General features: G+C 35.3%; 1 pseudogene; it reads right to left on the bottom strand.

Moving 5' to 3' along the window:
• Positions 1–2,668: 2,668 nt before the first annotated feature.
• LOC119513894 lies at positions 2,669–3,322 on the bottom strand (annotated as a pseudogene).
• Positions 3,323–10,550: the final 7,228 nt, after the last annotated feature.

The following is a 10,550-nucleotide window of genomic DNA, read 5'->3' as shown; positions in this document are numbered from 1 at the left end:
CAACAGAATAAACATTCTGTTCAAGTGCATATGGAACATTTTAAAAGGCAGTCCACAGTTTGGATCTTAAAATTAGTCTTGATAAATTTTAAAGGATCCAAATCATAAGAAAGTGTTTTAGTTGACTACAATGGAATTAAATTAAAAGCCAATAACAAAAAGATCTCTGCAAAAACCCCAGTATTGGGGAACTAAATTATAGCCTTATAAATAACCCATGAATCAAAGAGGAAATCAAAAGGGAAATTGGAAAGTATTTTGAATTGAATACAAGTAAAAACACAACATATAAGATTTGCTAGGTGCTGCTAAAGCAGTACCTAAAGGGAAATACATGCATAACATTGAATATTTATATTTCAAATGTAGAGGTTCTCAAATCAATTACCTCATCTTCCACACTAAGAAACTAGAAAAAGAAGCATAATTAAACCCAGACTGATAGGAAAGGAAATTTAAAAAGAATAGACAGAAATCAATAAAATAGAAAAAATGATAAAGAAAGCTGGTGCAAACAAAAGGTGGTTCTTTGATAAGATCCAACTGATAAAACTCTAGTCAGAAATAAAAAAAAAATTAGAGAAAACACACAACATCAGGAATAGGACATGTGACATCACTACAGTTGCTACAGATATCAGAAGATAATGATGGGAAGAGGATTGTGGGAAGATGGTGGAGTAGGATGCCCTAGGATTCAGTCCTTCCACCAGCACAAATATTAAACAGGCAGAAACTGTCTGAAACAACTATTTTGGAACTCCAGAGGCCAGTAGAACACTGTACAGAATCCAAGGAAGAGTGAAAGGAAGAGCCTGGTAAATTATGGTAATTACCAGTAAATTGCACTCTTGGTGCAGCAGTGACAGTGTCCATCCTCCATTCTCATGGCAGGCTACCATGCAGTCCAGCGTCTGGCTAACTCACTGGTGACAGAAAGGGGCATAAAAATCCTCTTCACCAAGACCAGGATCTGATCACTGATCATGGCTTTTTTGTTATTGTTGTTCAAGTGTTTTATTTCTAATGTTAAATTATGTTTTCTAAATATTTTTATAAAGAAATGAAAAATGCCACAAACTACTGTTTGCCACAAAGTCATACACCATAAAGTAAAATACAACCCACTGAATTTATCCATGTTTTCCCCTAATCAGATGTGACTTTTAGATGTTTTTTCTATATACTTTATTCTGATTCATTTATACAGCTTAGGGAAAGCTGATTTATAATAAGTTGTTTTCATCTTTAAAGCTAAGTTCTATATACTGCCCCTCCTTTCCAGCAAATCCAGTGCTAAAGTGAACAATGATGCAATGTATTATTTCAGGGGACCAAAGTAATCTGTAATGTTAATTTCCCAAATTTAAATTACAAATTTCTGCCTGTATAAAAAAAAAAAATAGCCAAAAACATATAGTCAGCAGGAAGGAAAATGTATAAGATGAAGTTTATTTAACTAGAACTTCATTACTTATGTTTTACCCCCAAGCTACAGGCACTCTGTAGACTGGCATAGAACATACACAGCTACAGAGTTTAGATTTTTTCAGGCATGTAATTACATGAAAAATAAATAACTTTTAAGCTCTTTCTTAGTTGAATTGGCTCTTATATATTTTCAGGGGAAGGGAATCCCAAGGATTTTGTGTTCCTTAAGAAACTAGCATATATAAATGATCTGCAATTAGATTTTGAAACCTAAAGAAGCTTTTTTTCCTGAAAGTGCAATGCAGATATTCATGGCCATCACTGTTCATATAATGAAAAGATGGAATGACAAAGACAGATTCAATCTCTTGTAAATGTACAGTTGTAAGCTGATCTAAATGGAAAACAAAACAAAACAAAACAAAAAACTTGACACTGACAATCATTTAAAGGAAAAAAGATCCAATCAAGAAAAATGTTGATGAACAAGAATATCAGATCTTGAAAAGGTTAGAAAAGTGTTATCCAACACAAAAATGAGAACTACAGATTTGAAAAACATTCGTCTTTGTCTTAAAATATAAACAAAAAATAGTGGAAGGAGGAAGACACGACCATTCAGAATTGAGGCAGGTCTTTATAAAAATGGAACAGAGTACAGTGATTTCACCTCATGAAGGAAATGACTGAAATGAAATTTCACAAGCCTTCATGCCTATAATAAAATATATTAATTTGAAAAAAATCAATGCACAATTATCAAAAGTACAAAGTCTGGATTTTCCTCTTAGGTTTATAATAGACTACCAAACCTGTTTAATGCATTTACTTCCACAAGCCTGCTCTGTTTAGTAACAAATGCTATATACAAGTACATACATACATACCGGTATTTTACCATGAGAATCGTATGTCTCACCTCAAATTAGTGGTTTGTCTTTCACCCACTTAAATATGTTTTATTTTCATCATAAAAAATTTAAGACCTTTCTAAGTGGTATATTTTAGAAAGCTACGAAAGAGCTTTAACCAACAGGAACATAAAAAAGAAACTTGATTTTTAAATGAAATATTATTTGTATTGTGGCATGAAGGGTTTAACAGTTGAAACATAAATGCTTAAACTAATTCACAGCTATAAGAAAATGACTGATTTTTAAAATATACCAACCTGAGACTATGTAGTTATCCACAGTGAAATACTAAAAAACAGTAAATGAATAAATAAGGTGATTTTTCAGCAGTGGCCATTCATTATTTTGCCTTCAGGAACATGGAAGAAATTGTCTTCTTTAAGTTTCAAATGTTCTGCTTTTTCTTGTCATTTCTTAGCTTCCTCAATATCACCTTTGATTGCTGAAAAAAATGACTATAAAGAATTGAAGTTCTTTTCTGGTCTGAGGTAGCCAATGTGGCCATACTGAGCATTTTCCCTTAGAATTCCTCCTTGAAGGCATGCATAATGTGAGTTTCCATGGACTTTTTTGTATTCTTATAGTATGGGTTCCATCCTATGCTCACCACCATCTTATGGACATCTCCACTTCCAACACTGGCCCAACCATAACAAATGCCAGTGGATATGTCAGCTGGAAGATTATCTGCTACTTGTTCAGGAAAGTTAGCAGTGGGGATGCCCAGCTGCTTGGAGCCATGACTAAAGCCCTGCAACTGGCAATGGCAGAAGTAGGGTAGGTGCCTCACGATGCCACCCGCTTGTGGTGTGGGGTCTGGCCCAGTCTGTGCATCTGATGGGGTTGGTGTCTAGGCATCTGACAGAAGACACCAGAGGGAGCCCAGCTGGTCTTCCAGGTGCAACCAGCTGCATGGCTCTGATGATGCACCGTGGTGGGTCTTTCATGCCACTGACCCAATAGATGCTACCAGGCATCTGAGAGATTGTGTCTCTGATCACAGCTTTTGATTAGCAACTTTGTATCACTGGGGGCCCAGCTCAGAAGGCAGCCATTCTCCAACCCATCCTGGATAAAGGCATGGCAGAGGAGATTTAAAAATGCTATGCTTTCTCTGAATTGCAGGGGATAGTGAGTTGAAGGGCTGCATTTAATGGGCTGTCAAGAAAGCTCAACTTTGGGGAGCAGTGGAAGAAGCTCCTGGTACCCTACTGAACACTCCTGGCACCCTACTGAAGGGAGCTGGTCTGTGTTCCCTTTATGGGTCTCTGGTCCTGTTTCAGCTGGAAAAGACTGACTTGGGAAAGTCTTCTCAGTGTGCCTTCCCTCCAAGAATTTTTCCTCCAGACAAAAACAGTTTGAGACAATGAAAGCAGTGTAAGAAACTATAGAGGCAGAAAACCTGGAACAAAGGCTAGCCTGTTTTAAATACCTGGGAGAGGCAGTTCTGTCTCCTGGGAAGTGGAGGGGATATTCAAATTTGTGTAAACAGGGAAACTCCTATATAACTAACAAGCACAAGACAAGACACAATACCAGAAAAGACAGGTAGGATTCTGTACTCTGTATTCACCTTGGGCAGACCTACCTGATAAGAGGGCTAATGCTCAAGAAGATTTCCATCACCAGCTGTTTACAAAATCAAGAAACAGACCATTCAGGGAATAAATCCCAGAGTTAATATTTTAAAATATTAAAATGTACAATGTGCAACAGTGCACAAGACAAAAAACAAACAAACAAACAAACAAAAACAAGAGATGACAGCCCATCCAAGGAAGAGGATAAAAATCCAGAAAGCACCAACAAAGAAGACCAGAATGTGGACATATAAAACAAAGGCTTAAAAAAAATGATCTCAAGAATTCTTATGGAGAAGAAGGAAAATACAAAAAAAAAAAAAAAAGATATCAAGAAAACAATGAATAAGCAATATGACAATCTTAGTAATGAGATAGAAATTTTAAAAAGGAATCAATGAGAACTTCTGGAGTTGAAGCTCACAATAACTGATATGAAAAATGCCCAGGAGTATTTCAAAAGCTCAGTGGAGCTGGCAGAAGAATCTGTGAACTCGAAGACAAGACTATTGAAATGAGTCAGGCTTAGGAGTAGAAAGAAAAAATAATTACAAAATGTGAAAATGGCCTAAGGCAATTCTGAGAAACCAACAAGCATACCATATAGGCATTATGGGAATCCCAAAAGGAAAAGAAAGAGAATAGGGTCAGAAAGAATAGTCAAAGAAATGATGACAGAGAACTTTCCAAAACTAGGAAAAGATTTGAATAGGCACATCCAAGAAGCCCAGAGAATGCCAAACAGGATAAACATGAAGAACAGTTCATCCCATCACATACTGAACACACTATGATTGCAAAGGACAAGGAAAGTTATGAAAGATACAAGAAAGAAGCAACATATTATGTATAAGGGAATCCCAGTTAGATTGTGTGCAGATTTCTCAACAGAAACCTTAGAGGAAAGACAGACATGGGTTGAAATACTTAAAGTGGTGAAAGAAAACAACTACCAACCCAAAATTTTTTATCTAGTAAGATTTTCTTTTGCAAATGATAGGGAGATTAAGACATTCCCAGGTAAACAAAAGCTGAGGTAGTTCATCACCACTAAACCTACCCTACAAGCAATGCTAAGGGAATTCTTCAGACTGAAAGGAAAGGATGTTAGATAGTGGTTCAAAGTGGCATAAAGAAATAAAGACTTCCAGTAAAAATAACAATTTGGGTAACTATAAATTCCATTATTATTGTAATGTATTGTTTGGTATGTAATCCCACGTCTTTCATCCTACAGGTGCTAAAATCAAATGCATAAAAGTAATGATAAATCTATGGTTTTGGGCATAAAATGTATAAAGATATAAGTGGTAAGAAGTACAAAAAAGGTGGGGGCATAGAGGTGTAGGAAAATTTTATGTGTATGCTATTGAAGTCAAGTTGGTATCAAATGAAATATGATTGCTATATATTTAGAATGCTAAATTTTAACCCCATGGTAACCACAAAGAAAATGTATGAAAAATATATCCAGATAGAAAAAAAGAATGTACTCAATATGGTACAACACAAAAAAAAGCAAATAAATATAAAAGTAGGCATTAACAGAAGTGAGTGAAAAAGGTATAGGCCTTACAAAGGCTAAATAGCAAAATGGTAGAAGAAAGTCCTGCATTATCAGCAGTGACTTTAAATGTAAATGGATTAAACTCTCCAGTCAAAAGAAAGAGATTGGCAGAACGGATAAAAAAGGATGGCCAAACTGTTTGCTGTCTGAAAGAGACTCACCTTAATTCAAAGACACAGATAGGTAGAAAGTGAAAGGAGGATAAAATATGCTATGTAAGTAGTAACCAAAGAGTGTTGGGGTAGCTATACTAATATACTAATGTTAGATAAAATAGACTAAATTAAAAACAATTACAAAGGAGAAAGACAGCCATTATATGCTGATAAAGGTGTCAATTAAGCAAGAAGATACAACAATTAAAAATATGTTTGCATCTAAGAGCAGTCCCAAAATATATGAAGCAAATACTAATGGATTTGAAGACAGAAATAGACAGTTCTACATTAACAGAAGACTTTAATACGCCACTTTCAATAATGAATAAAGCATCAAGTCAGAAGATCAATATGGAAATATGAGAATTGAACAATAAACCAACTAGACCTAACAGATATGTATAGAACATTTCACACAACAAAACAAAATACATATTCTTCTTGAGTGCACACAGATCATTCTCAAGGATAAACCATATGTTAGGTCACAAAACAAGTCTCAATAAATTAAAAAATATTGAAATCATTTACTGTGTCTTTATTGACCACAACAGAATGAAGCAAGAAATAGTAACAGAGGGAGAAATGAAAAATTCACAAATATGTGGAAATTAAACAACATTCTGTTAAATCACCAGTAAGTTAAAGATGAAATCAGAGCTATTGAGAAATACCTTGAAACATATGAAAAGGAAAATACAATATACCAAAACTTATGGGATACAGCAAAGGTAGTGCTGAGAGGCAAATTTATAGCTCTAAATGTTTACATTACAAAAGAAGAAAGACTTCAAATCAAAGACCTAAACTCAAAACTGGAGTGATGAGGAAAAGAAGAGCAAACTAAATCCAAAGTGAGGAGAAGGAAGGAAATAAAAAAAGATTAAAGTGGAGGTAAATGAAACAGAGAACAAAAAAAAAGAGAAAATTAAAAAAAAAAAAGTTGGCTCTTTGAAAGGTCAATAAAATTAATAAATCTTTAGAAAGAATGATGAAGGTAAAAGAGAGGATACACATAACTACAATCAGAAACAAAAAGGAGGGCATTACCATTGACTCAACATAAATAAAAATTGCTATAAGAGGATATTTTGAATAACTGTATGCCAATAAATTATATAACTTAGATGAAATGGTTAGAAACATGCATACTACCTACATTGACTCAAGAAGAAATATAAAATCTTGAGAAACCAATTACTAGTAAATAGACTGAATCAGCAATCAAAAACCCCCCAAGACAGAAAAGCCCAGGATCAAAGGGCTTTACAGAAGAATTGTACCAAACGTTCCAAGAAGACTTAAATCCAATTCTGCTCAAACTCTTCCAGAAAACTGAAGAGGTGGGAATACTCCCTAATTCATTCTATGAGGCCAACATCACCCTCATATCAAAGCTAAATAAAGATATCACAAGAAAAGAAAATTACAGACCAATATCTATTATGAGTATATATGCAAAAACCCTCAACAAAATGCTGGCAAACCAAATCCAACAGCACAACAAACCCTACCTCCCACCTTGTACCAAAATCAATTCAAATGGATCAAGGAACTATATATAAGAGCTAGAACTATCAAACTCCTAGAAGAAATATAGGGAAGCATCTTCAGGATCTTGTGCTAGGCAATGGTTTCTTAGACTTTACACCCAAAACACAAGCAATAAAAGGAAAAATAGATAATTGGGACCTCATCAAAATTAAAATCTTTTGTGCCTCAAAGACTTTATCATGAAAGTAAAATGACAGCCTGTACCATGGGAATAAATATTTGGAAACCACTAATCTGATAAAGGTTTAATATACAGATAATATAAAGAAATCCTTCAACTTAACACAAAAAGGCAAATAATCCAGTTAAAAAATGGGCAAAAGACTTTAATAGACATCTCTGTAAAGAAGATATACAAATGACCAGAAAGCACATGAAAAGATTCTTGGTATTTGTGCCGGTTTGAGTGTATTGTGTCCCCCAAATGCCATTATCTTTGTGGTCTTGTGGGACAGACGTTTTGGTGCTGGTTGGATTTGGTTGGAATGTGCCCCACCCAGCTGTGGGAGATGATTCTGATGAGATGTTCCCATGGAGGTGTGGCCCCGCCCATTTGGGGTGGGCCTTGATCGGTGGAGCTATATAAATGAGCTAACTTAGAGGGAGAAAAGAGAGTGCAGCTGGGAGTGATGTTTTGAAGAGAAGCAAGTTTGCTAGAAAGGAACGTCCTGGGAGAAAGCCATTTTGAGGCCGGAGCTTTGGAGCAGATGCCAGCTGCCTTCCTAGCTAACAGAGGTTTTCCGGACACCACTGGCCGTCCTCTGGTGAAGGTGCCCGATTGCTGAGGTGTTACCTTGGATGCTTTGTGGCCTTAAGACTGTAACTGTGTAGTGAAATAAACCCCCGTTTTATAAAAGCCTGTCCATCTCTGGTGTTTTGCATTCTCCAGCATTAGCAAACTAGAACAGTATTATTAGCCATTAGGAAAATGCAAATCAATACCACAATGTGATTCCATTTCATACCCATTAGAATGGTTAGTATTTTAAAAATCAGAAAATTCGAGCATTGAAGAGGATACAAAGAAACAGGAACACTCATCCATTGCTGGTAGAAATGTAAAATGGTGCAGCCATTGTGGATGACAGTTTGGTGGTTCCTCAGAAAGTTAAGTATAGAATTACAACATGGTCTGGCAATCCCCCTAGTAGGTATATAGCCAAAAGAATTGAAAGCAAGAACTCAAAGAGATATTTGCATACCAATGTTCATGGGGCATTATTCACAATTTCCAAAAGATGAAAGCAACCCAAGTGTCCATCAACTAATGCATAGAATTAAGTTCTGATATATGTGACAACATGGCATGAAACTTGAAGACATCAGGTGGAATGAAATAAGCCAGACACAAAAGAACAAATATTGTATGATCTCACTGATACAAAACAATTAGCATAAGCAAACTCATGGAGTCAGAATCTAGAATATAGGCTAACAAGGGATGGGATGGAGATAAGGAATGAAATTTAAGGCATCATTTTACATGTGTGTGTATGTGTGTGTGTGGCAAAAGTTATAAAAATATACACTTTTTGTGCAATTTATTGTATGCCAATTACATCTCAATAAAGCTGTCTAAAATTTTCTAATATGCAGGGTGTTAGAGTTCATGAAGATAAGAGATGGAAAGTCTCCATTCTTTTATTCAAAAAGCATTTACTCAATGTCTACCCCTGGCACCAAACCAAGCTTCAGATCAAGTATGGCCTCTAAACATCAGTATATTTCAAGGGGTTGGCTTTTCTTCAGTTTTCCATGTAATTTCTACCTAATATCATTATCCTGTCCAAATTCCATATTGTCATTGTGACTTCTCTGATCTTCAAAGCTGATATGTGGTTTCTTCTTTCTAAACCACTCTAGCAACTACATGTGCAATTCATTTGGTGGTTATTTCCTTGGCAATATCCATAATGCTTATAGTTCCCTAACTTGGAATGCTTACTTCTATCACCTTAGTCAATCTAAATACTGCCATTTATTTTTTTTAACTTGTTCAACTTTTTACCTCTTTCTGAGTCCTTTATAGCACTCTCCAACTTGGAATTGCCCCTTCTCTACTTGAATATTTAGTAGACTCTAGAAATATGAAAATGTTCTTTCTACTATCAATGTCTCTTTATTGCCATGTTCAGAAAGATTATTGGATTGGGTTAGATAACTACCATTCCAGTCTGAGCTCTTTTGCAAACCTTTAGCAAACCAGGTAACTGTCAAAAAAGGGGTTGTTCATTTTGAGACCAGAATGTTCACTCCATCTTCAGGTGTCATTCAGATGAAAGTTTCATCTCTAGTTATGACCTTAAAGCTGAGTGAAGTCAGTTGTGTTTTGAGTAGCAGGCCTTATAACTAGGAAGAAAGTTAGTGTTTTAGAAACCATGAATGACAAGCCAGTGTTTCTGCCTGTCTGTGGTGTGTCCATGCTGATTTCAGACTAAATAATCATCACTGTATTGGTGAGTCCAATGACGCTTTTATCACAGCAGGATAAATTCCTCTTGTCAAAATTGGCACCAATTATGCAAATAAAATTTGAAGGGTTCATTAGCTAAATGGTAATTGGAGTAACATGCATTAAAGAAATGATATACAAAATTTCTATCCAGAAAAATCACTTACAATAACCTTTAAAAGCCTTCTTAGTGCATGATGACTAAATCAAGATTTTAGATATGTTTAATAGATATTGAAAGGATTCACAGCTAACATTCTGTTCATGGTGTATTTTTATATATTTTTCCTTCCTGTTCATTTTCTTTGATTATAAACACTGCTCATAGTACTAAGGGGAAGATAGTAGCCATTATTTTAAGATACAGCATTGTATTGTCAACTACAGACATGTAAAATCAACAAGTTTTTACTGGAAGGAAAGTCAAGTCTTTCCTAATCTCCTTAGTTAGAGTTGATAAATCTCTCAAATGTACTGCACTAATCTCACCTATCACCTTTTTACTTTCATTTCTTTTTCCTGTCTACCTCTGCTTTTAAGAAATGGTATTCTTTCTGTCTTTTATCTCCAGGGGCTAGCATAGTGTAGGTCTTAACAAATGTCTGAGGAAGGAAAGAAGGGGCAGAGAAAGAAAAGGTGGGAAAGAGACAAAAGGACGGCTATCATTGCATTAAGTAGAGTGGAAAATAAAACGGTATTACACAGCATAGTCACTATTCTCAAGGATTTTATTGTGATGTAAAGGAAACAAGCTATACATGTATAAATGCATAAATATTAGAAATGAAAAGTACCTTAAGAGGGCCTTCAGTTTAGTGTTTTCCATCAAAAATGATTCAGCGAATGAAAAGGAAAACTACATTACAACTATCATGAATCAGAATGATCACTTGG

Source organism: Choloepus didactylus, chromosome 2 (genome assembly GCF_015220235.1).
Source record: "Choloepus didactylus isolate mChoDid1 chromosome 2, mChoDid1.pri, whole genome shotgun sequence".
Taxonomy (NCBI): domain Eukaryota; kingdom Metazoa; phylum Chordata; class Mammalia; order Pilosa; family Megalonychidae; genus Choloepus; species Choloepus didactylus.
This window is presented reverse-complemented; position numbering and strand designations above follow the sequence as displayed.